The sequence below is a fragment of the Microcaecilia unicolor genome, chromosome 1 (assembly GCF_901765095.1).
Source record: "Microcaecilia unicolor chromosome 1, aMicUni1.1, whole genome shotgun sequence".
In the NCBI taxonomy this organism is placed as follows: domain Eukaryota; kingdom Metazoa; phylum Chordata; class Amphibia; order Gymnophiona; family Siphonopidae; genus Microcaecilia; species Microcaecilia unicolor.
Window position 1 is genome coordinate 770,120,783 of NC_044031.1, and position 10,592 is coordinate 770,131,374.

The 10,592-nt window shown below is 41.3% G+C and overlaps 1 long non-coding RNA gene across 1 annotated transcript; it reads left to right on the forward strand.

Annotated features, from left to right (window-relative positions):
* The first annotated feature begins 9,037 nt into the window (after window positions 1–9,037).
* On the forward strand, window positions 9,038–10,327 carry LOC115460705. The gene is made up of 2 exons (XR_003940542.1): window positions 9,038–9,497; window positions 10,147–10,327. It is a non-coding gene; the product is annotated as an uncharacterized LOC115460705 (long non-coding RNA).
* The last annotated feature ends 265 nt before the right edge of the window (window positions 10,328–10,592 follow it).

Sequence of the window (10,592 nt, forward strand, 5' to 3'; positions counted from 1 at the left end):
ATTGTCAAAAATGCATGGGTTGGCTTTTAATTTATGCTGGGGAGTAGCGGGTGGGGTGCTATTGCCATTTCTGGTGGTCCTGTCCAGCCTTGTAGCCCTATTGTGCTAGCTGTGCATTGGAAACACTGTCACCCCCACCCCCAGATAGGGACCAAGTGTTAAACAAGATGGACCAGTGGTAGATATTTACAGAATCTCTGCTTTACACCATTTTAATTGGACACGTAATACCTTTTAAAGTATAAACAGATTTTCTAACAGAAGTGGGGTCCTGCTGTTGTGAGAGATACATGGAGCAGTCACACCTTCACGTAGGAGAAAGGTCCAGCATCAGAACAGTGATCCAGGTGTAAACAGGCTCAGCTAGGCACCATCAATTTCCCAGAACTTCTAACAGACACCGGTCTAGTTACACTTCTGCCTGTCAGACATGGGGTACGGTGGGAAGGAGAATGGTGAAGATGACCAATAATAGGTCATGGGGGAAATACAAAAGTTTCTTTTCTAGTTAGGCTCTGGAACTCATTGTCAGATAATGTGGTTAAAACAATTAACAAGGTAGAAGCTTACATTCAAGATATGTGGCACAAAGAATTTAATTAATACTATTTGTCTTGGGCATTTCTTGTGGTGTAAAAGATATTAGATGTCCTGAGAAAATGCAACCTTTTTAAATCCTTAGATCTAACCTCAGGTTACTTCCAAGTTGACACGAGACCAAAAGATGGGGTGACACTCTATTTTGTCTCTACGATTGGACCCCTGTACCATTTCAGAATGTGTAATTCCTCAGCAATATTTTAATCTCCTACAATAACGTAGTCATAACTTTCCAATCTCTGTCTTCCTCTGGGTTCTTCCCCCAGTGAGGGTGGAGTGACTCTTCCCGTATATATAGAGTGCACTTCGCAGATCCAGAGCAGAATCTGATGACTCAGAGACCAGAGAGAAAGACTACCTGTGCTAGATCATGGATGGAGCTGTAACTTTTCTGCTGATCACCCTGGCGCTTTCCAGCCTCTCAGGTACAATCACCTCTTAAAAGGGGATAAACTCTGAAAAAGTCAAGAATTGCAGAACTTTGTACAGTTAGAAGGAAAGGTTATCAGAGCAAGGTGTCGATTCTGCTTTCTCTGTTCTCTTTGATAAGATGTGCCAAAGTGGATTAGAACAAAATTCTATCAGATCCACTCATGGTTTTATAATTCTCTATCATAGATGTAGTCTTTCTCTTTTCATCCTTTCTGCGATGGGGCAACCAGAAATGAAGGCAATAATGAAGGCGCAGTTTCCACACGTAGTGAAACAAATACATTATAATATTTTCTGTTTTATTCTGCATTGCTTTCTGAATAATTCCTAACATTCTATTTGCTTTTTTGATCACCAGCACACATTGAGCTGAGGAGTTCAATCTGTTCTCCGCAATGACTCCAAGAGTCTTTCCCTTGAAATAGGCTCTAATGTGGAACCCAATATCTGAAGCTATAGTTAGGAGCAATTTTTCTCTCTATGCATCATTTTGCACTTGTTTGGGGATATGTAGTAGGTTAGTTAGCAGTTCTTAAAAAGTGTAGTGTGCATTAAATCAATGTAATATGAACTTACCTATGGATTCATAAATACGAAACTGATTACTGTATGTTAAAAGGCTGAATGTGTTAAAATGTATTTTATTTAGCTACGTGAAATAATCAGAAAAAACCCCCAAACATTTGGAAAAGAACCCAAAGAAACCGAATGCACACTGACAAATGCCCATCCCCAGCACATATGCATATCAGATTCATGTACCATTTAGAAAGCAATTCCCCAGTCTCACCAGGTCCTCTCACAACTCCTAATAACTTAAAATAAATTTGTGTCATTTGCATATCTAATCACGTTGCTCACCGTTCCCTTTTCCAGACTATATATAAGTATACAAATGCACCAGTGACTCTCCACTATCTCTCTTTCTCCAATGAGACAGTTGACTATTTAAGCCTCTCTCTGTTTTAGCCTGTTCCAGACTTCCTATCGCATCATTTTGATTTTCATTCCCTCTGTAGACTCTCATGAGGGACTTTGCCTAATACATTTTGCAAATCCAGAAATAATTTATTCACTGACACATCCTTATCCATATAAGTTACAGCTCCATCCATGATCTAGCACAGGTAGTCTTTCTGGTCTCTGAGTCATCAGATTCTGCTCTGGATCTGCAAAGTGCACTCTATATATACGGGAAGTTTTAACACTCAAGTCCACTAGAATTGGATCCAAGGACTCCAAATTTCAAGAGGCATATAAGAAGAAATAAGACAAACTTATTATAAGTAATTATACCTAGAATGGGACAGCTAATGAATATATTAAACGTCCGTTGAACTTTTAGAGGCAATGAATGTTGTTAAATGTGAAGGATCCGAAAAAACATATTTTGTCAAATTATGTCGAACGATACATTTGCAAGGAAATCTTAAATAAAATACTCCTCCTAATTGGAGAACAGCTGGTCTTAAAAGTAAAAATTGTTTTCACCTTCTTTGAGTCTCTTTCAAAACGTCAGGAAACAAGTTTATTTTAAATCCAAGAAATAATTTGTCCCTGTTTCTGAAAAACAGTCTAAAAAGCCATGCTTTATCTGGTGTTAAAGCTAATGTAGCTATCAAAGTTGCTGGTTTAGCGTGTTCCGTTTCAGAAGTTTCCAGAATTGCTGAACCAGTTCTTTTTCTGGTACATAGTAAACTTGATTAAAGGGTGGTAAACTTGCTTGAGGAATTTCTATTGGTTTCACCATTTTAAACTTCGGAAAATGTATAAATCTAAGTCTATTATATCTCATGTAATTATCATAGGTTTCCATCTTTTTCCTCAAGTTTACAGAGCCTTTCATCATTACAGTTTGTAAGTTTCCCATATCTGAAATCTTTTTATCCATTTTGTCTCCCTTTTCAGTTCGTAGCTTTATATCTACTTCATTCTTATCCATTCTTTGTTCAATTGCAGTTACTTTCTCAGATATAATATTTGTTTGATTGGTAAAAGTTTGCACATATTTTTAATAACATCTCTAAAAATAATCTACCAAATCAATGTTGGATGTGCCCCATTTAATCACATCTAGCTATATGGTTAGTCCTTTTATTTTTTCAGAATATCCTAAGAAACTAAGAACAGTCATACTGGGTCAGACCAATGGTCCATCTAGTCCAGTATCCTGCTTCCAAAAATGGTCATTGCAGGTCACAAGTACATGCAAGAAACCTAGTTCATAGCAACATTGCATGCTACCAATCCCGGGGCAAGCGGTGGCTTCCCCATGTCAATTTCAATAATAGACTATGGACTGTTCCTCCAGGAATTTGTCCAAACCTCTTTTAAACCCAGATATGCTAACCACTGTTACCACATCCTTTGGCAATGAGTTCCAGACCTTAACTATAATTTAGTGAAAAAATATTTCTTCCTATTTGTTTTAAACATATTTCCAGGTAACTTCATTGAGTGTCTCGTAGTCTTTGCACTTATTGAAAATGTGAAAAAATACACTTTTACTCATTCTATAAAACTCAGGATTTTTAGACCTCAATCATACAGTATCACCCCTCAGCCGCCTTTTCTCTAAGCTGAAGAGCCCTAACCTTCTCAGCCTTTCTTGATAGGGAAGTCGTTCCATTCCCTTTATCATTTTCGTCGCCCTTCTCTGCACCTTCTCTAATTCCTTTATATCTTTTTTGAGATGCGGCAACCAGAATTGGACACCCAGCGCTACAATAGCATTATAACATCCTCATGTTTGTTTTCCATCCCTTTCCTAATAATACTCAACATTCTGTGTGCTTTCTTAGCCGCCGCAGCACACTGAGCAGAAGTTTTTAACGTCTTATCAACTCCCAGATCCCGTTCTAGGTCTGTGACTCCTAACGCGGAACATTGCATGACATAGCTGTAATTCGGGTTCCGCTTACCCACATGCATAACTTTGCACTTGTCAATATTGAACTTCATCTGCCACTTGTACGCCCAATCTCCCAGTCTCGCCAGGTCCTCCTGTAATCTTTCACACTCCTCGTGCAACTTGACGACCCTGAATAATTTTGTGTCAACTGCGAATTTAATTACCTCACTAGTTACTTCCATCTCTAGGCCATTTATAAATATTTAAAAAGCAGCGGTCCCAGCACAGACCCCTGCGGGACCCCACTAACTACCCTTCTCCACTGAGAATACTGACCACTCAACCCTACTCTTTGCTTCCTATCTTTCAACCAGTTCTTAATCCATAGTAATACCCTACCTCCAATCCCATGACTCTCCAGTCTCCTCAGGAGTCTTTCATGAGGCACTTTGTCAAATGCCCTTTAAAAATCCAGATACACAATATCCACCGGCTCCCCATTGTCCACATGTTTGTTCACCCCCTCAAAAAAATGCAGTAGATTGGTGAGGCAAGACTTCCCTTCATTAAATCCGTGCTGACTTTGTCTCATCAGCCCATGCTTTTGTATGTGCTCTGTAATTTTATTCTTAATAATAGCCTCTACCATTTTGCCCAGTACCGATGTCAGACTCACCGGTCTATAATTTCCCAGATATCCTCTGCAACCTTTTAAAAAATTGGCGTAACATTGGCTACCTTCCAGTACCACACTTGATTTTAGGGATAGATTGCATATTACTAACAGTAGCTCTACAAGTTCATTTTTTTTCGTTACATTTGTACCCCGCGCTTTCCCACTCATGGCAGGCTCAATGCGGCTTACATGGGGCAATGGAGGGTTAAGTGACTTGCCCAGAGTCACAAGGAGCTGCCTGTGCTGGGAATTGAACTCAGTTCCTCAGGACCAAAGTCCACCACCCTAACCACTAGGCCACTCCTCCACAAGTTCATGTTTCAGTTCTATTAATACTCTGGGATGAATACCATCAGGTCCTGGTGATTTACTACTCTTCAGTTTGCAGAACTGACCCATTACATCCTCCAAGTTTACAGAGAATTCGTTTAGTTTCTCCGACTCGCCTGCTTCAAATATGCTTTCCGGCACCGGTGTCCCTCCCAAATCCTCCTCGGTGAAGACCGAAGCAAAGAATTCATTTAATTTCTCCGCTACAGCTTTGTCTTCCCTGATTGCCCCTTTAACACCATTTTTGTCCAGCGGCCCAACCGATTCTTTAGCCGGCTTCCTGCTTTTAAAGTAGCTAAAAAAATGTTTACTATGTATTTTTGCTTCTAACGCTAACTTTTTTTCAAAGTCCTGTTTTGCCCTCCTTATCTCCGCTTTGCTTTTAGCTTGGCATTCCTTATGTTTTATCTTGTTACTTTCTGTTGGTTCTCTTCTCCACTTTCTGAAGGATTGTTTTTTGGCTCTAATGACTTCCTTTACCTTACTGTTTAGCCACGCCGGCTGACGTTTGGTCTTTTTTTCCCCTTTTTCTAATACGCGGAATATATTTGTCCTGTACCTCTAGCATGGTGTTTTTAAACAGCAACCACGCCCGATGCAAGTTTTTTATCCTGTGATCTGCTCCTTTCAGTCTTTTTTTTACCGTTTTTCTCATTTTGTCGTAATCACCTTTTCTAAAGTTAAACGCTAGTGTATCTGATTTCCTAAGTTCACTTACTTCAATGCCAGTATCAAAACTGATCATATTATGATCAATGTTATCGAGTGGCCCTCGCACCGTTACCCCCTGCACCAGATCATGAGCTCCAGTAATGACTAAGTCTAGTATTTTTCCTTCTCTTGTGGGCTCCTGAACCAGCTGTTCCATGAAGCTGTCCTTTATTTCGTCAAGAAATTTCACCTCCCTAGCGTGTACTGATGTTACATTAACCCAGTCTATATCTGGATAATTGAAATCACCCATTAATATTACGTTGCCCATTTTATTCGCTTCCCTAATTTCCTTTGACATTGCTATGGCAATACTTATGTACTTATGACTCTTATAATTTCTATAGCGCTACTAGATAGACGCAGGGCTGTACACTTCAACATATAAGAGACAGTCCCTGCTCAACGATTTAGTCATCTGTTGGATACTGTACAGAAAGAGAGAGAGAGAGGAGTCAAAGATGACCCCAAGGTTATGAGCTGTTGAGACAGGGAGGATGAGAGTGTTATCCACAGAGATAGAGAATGGGGGAAGAGGATTGTTGGGGGAGATGATGATACCATAAATACTTTTAATTATTTTTCCCTTTTCCATCTTTTCCAGGTTTTGAGAGTCTGAGTGGCCATGTAGGGACTGGCAAGGTAAATATAAATTTAGATAACCCCTGCTTCCAAGGACACCTCTGACACCAAACCTCCCCATCCTGACACTTCCAACACTCTAATCATTACTCACTCCACATCTTCAAACCATCCCTGAAACCATCTATGTGAGGCTTCTTATGAGAGAAAACCGTTGACTCGTTTATTTTCATTTACAGACTGGATTACAGGAGGACCTTGCGAGACTGGGAGATTGAGCGTGCAAGTGGCAGATGAAGTTCAATGTTGATAAGTGCAAAGTGATGCATGTGGGTAAGAGGAACCCGAATTATAGCTACGTCTTGCAAGGTTCCGCGTTAGGAGTTACGGATCAAGAAAGGGATCTGGGTGTCGTCGTCGATGATACGCTGAAACCTTCTGCTCAGTGTGCTGCTGCGGCTAGGAAAGCGAATAGAATGTTGGGTGTTATTAGGAAGGGTATGGAGTCCAGGTGTGCGGATGTTATAATGCCGTTGTATCGCTCCATGGTGCGACCGCACCTGGAGTATTGTGTTCAGTACTGGTCTCCGTATCTCAAAAAAGATATAGTAGAATTGGAAAAGGTACAGCGAAGGGCGACGAAAATGATAGTGGGGATGGGACGACTTTCCTATGAAGAGAGGCTGAGAAGGCTAGGGCTTTTTAGCTTGGAGAAGAGACGGCTGAGGGGAGATATGATAGAAGTGTATAAAATAATGAGTGGAATGGATCAGGTGGATGTGAAGCGACTGTTCACGCTATCCAAAAATACTAGGACTAGAGGGCATGAGTTGAAGCTACATTGTGGTAAATTTAAAACGAATCGGAGAAAATATTTCTTCACCCAACGTGTAATTAGACTCTGGAATTCGTTGCCGGAGAACGTGGTACGGGCGGTTAGCTTGACGGAGTTTAAAAAGGGGTTAGATAGATTCCTAAAGGACAAGTCCATAGACCGCTATTAAATGGACTTGGAAAAATTCCGCATTTTTAGGTATAACTTGTCTGGAATGTTTTTACGTTTGGGGAGCGTGCCAGGTGCCCTTGACCTGGATTGGCCACTGTCGGTGACAGGATGCTGGGCTAGATGGACCTTTGGTCTTTCCCAGTATGGCACTACTTATGTACTTATGTACTTATGTATGTCCAGGTTTGCATGCATTTGTCTCAGAGTATAGTTGTGAAGATTTATTTCCAAATTCTACCTGTGATTTACCCATCACACTGAAGAAAGATGAATGTTCATTATGTTTCTCTGACCGGTAAGTTCATCTGTTAGTCACATACATTGTTCCTCCATTCCTTGTTTCTCTGTCCTCACCACCCTTTCTTTCCTTTTTTCTCTCTACTTCTGCTCCTTCCACATGTATCATCCCCTTCTCCCAGCCTCCGCATCAGACCCAACTGACTCTCACTCTGCATCTATCAACATCTCCAATCCCCAGTTCCTTCATCAGTTTCTAGAACATGTTCCCTTCCCCAATATATGTCAGAAACATCCCCTTCTCCCAATCCTCCTTCTCCCATCTCCAACCCTAGCATCAGACCTTCTACCACCATTTCATATGCCAGCATCAGTTTCCTTCTCTCTCTCTCCCCTTCTCTTCCCTCTGTCCAGCATCTCTCCTCTGTTTCCCTATTGCCTCCTTTCCTTTGCCCTGCCTATCCTCTAACTCACTTAGTCCAGTATCTTTTCTATCATATGTCCCCTCCCACAGTTGGCTCAGCAACTCACCTCTCTGTTCCTCTCTGTCCAGCATCTTCTCTTCTTAATACTCCCTCATTGTCCTTCTCATCACAGCTCCTCTGTGCTTCTATGAAGAGGGAGAAAGGGGGAGATGCTTAACCATGGGGTGGGGGGACAGGAGAAAGGCAGTGTTTGAGGGGTTAATAATCCCCTTACCTCTCAAACTATGCCAGTGTGTCTGCTCCTCATAAAAATGCAGGGATTGAGACAGAACTTAGGAAATTGGGCAGGAGTGTGTAATGGTAAATGAGATGAAGCTCATTCAATTCCTATCATTTACTGTGCACGAATCACAAGTGCAGCTTAGTAAAATAAGCATTTCGTGGGAATTTGCTTACCATTCAACCACAAATTGAACAGCTGTGAGCAGCAGATGAGTCCCAGATTATTTTAAAGAGAAAAATATAAAGTAATAGCTTTATTTCAGTAAAGCTTATTTTTAAAATAATAAAAATAAAAAGGTATTAATCCGCAAATGAACCTTTTCCGGAGATGGGAGGGCGGTAGAACGAGAGGACATGATATGAGATTGAAGGGGGGCAGACTCAGGAAAGATGTCAGGAAGTATTTTTTCACGGAGAGGGTGGTGGATGCTTGGAATGCCCTCCCGTGGGAGGTGGTGGAGATGAAAACGGTAGCGGAATTCAAGCATGCGTGGGATAAACATAAAGGAATCCTGTGCAGAAGGAATGGATCCTCAGAAGCTTAGCCGAGATTGGGAGGCGGGGCTGGTGTTTGGGTGGTGGGGCTAGTTCTGGACAAGACTTCTACGGTCTGTGTCCTGAAAATGGGGCTAGTTCTGGGCAAGACTTCTACAGTCTGTGTCCTGAAAATGGCAGATACAAATCAAGGTAAGGTATACACAAGAAGTAGCACATATGAGTTTATCTTGTTGGGCAGACTAGATGGACCGTGCTGGTCTTTTTCTGTCATCATCTACTATGTTACTATGTATTATGTTAGGTAGGCAGAATGGCTGGACCATGCAGGTCGTTAGCTACCATCATCTACTATCTTACTATATTTTCCTTACAAAGGTTTTCACGATGATAAAATGTTGGCTCTCGTGTCCTGTTGCTACCTGCAAAATGGGAAATGACCTTTAATCTTGTCATCTCTGGTAGGGTAACACAAGGAGTGAAACAAGATATCCTGAAAATTAATGGAACCAATGAGATGAAGCCCAGTTCAAAAAACGAATGTCCCAGATGTCAAAGGTTTACCCAGCTAATCTTGAAGCCTTTTCCTGGCTGGCTGGTTAATTTTCTCTGCTTATACTGATGGGATGGATAAATACATCCTGCCATTAAAGGACTTGATTATGTAACCACTTAGCACTTTTCTGAATACTGACCCTTCCATGTGTTTATGATTTAATATATTTCACAGGAACTAGGGAATGCCTGAAATGTGTTTCTCAATCTCTGTGTCTTACATTTACAGGGATCCAGAAGAGAACGTTTTTGTTCTAGAGTTCCTGGCTTGCTGTTGTGAATTGACATAATCTTCTGATTAACATTAGAGGAAGGGTGAGTACAGAGCTATGGATAGAAGTAGAATATGATCCAGGATATTGTTGGACCTTTGGCACTTCCTATCTCTTTCCCCTCATAGGAGGAAGACCAAGTCCAGTCTATACTGAGCTAGTGGGGATTTTGTTCCAATTACATTTATGGGACCAACAATCCTGAAAGCAGTTTTATATTACACTTTCTGAGTGAACAAGGACTGTGGATATAAGTATCCCAACCAACATATCACAGTGACCCCCAGTGGCTGGAAAATAACACATGAGTGCAGATTCTGGAAGGAGCTTCAGCCTGTGCCTCTCCTTCAGAAGAACTGTGATGGTTGATAGGGATAGGAAAGGGGTTACCAGCAGCTCTTTAATGAATGAAGGTTCCTAACAACACACCCCAGTAGTCGGATCTGATTGAGCTGGAAACCCCAGCAGGGATTAGGACTCCACTATATTCTCTGTGCTCTGACTGTAGCTAAGTCAGTGTTATTAATACAACTCCTGTTCTGAGCTCTGTGACTTCATTTAGCTGAAGACCATGCCAGGAACTACTGCTCTTAGTTTCTGGGTCTAGGTTTAAGGGTTTGTGCTCTGTATGGGAGGGAGTTATTCCCCCTGGTTCTGCTCATGCTGTCCCATCTCTCTCTCCCCTTCTCTAGTGAATCGAACCTGCACTTGATTTTGGACCAGCCTCACTGCTGACATTCAGAAGTGTCTTTCTCCAGCACTGAGGACACCACCCCTGTACCCTCTACTCTCACAGCCCTCCAGGGACTCCCAGTGACATTACTGGAGCTCTGGTTACTTTCTAATGGATTAAATAAAACCTTTGCAGCATCATTCAGTCATTGTTTTATTGCTCTTTAAACACAATGAGGTTAATATATGTAGAAGGTATCTTATATTGATGGGGCTGAGGGATCTCCCCCCCCCCCCCCAACTTCTCTCTTGTCAAACAGACTAATTGTCCCCTGACTTTAAACTTAAAGAGTTAATTATTAATAAGAAACCAATAAGGCAAATAGTCCATAATGACAGTGTGATTTAGTTACAAACAGAATTAAATAATTTCAGTACATTTGTGACTTTTCTCCACTCTCTTTTC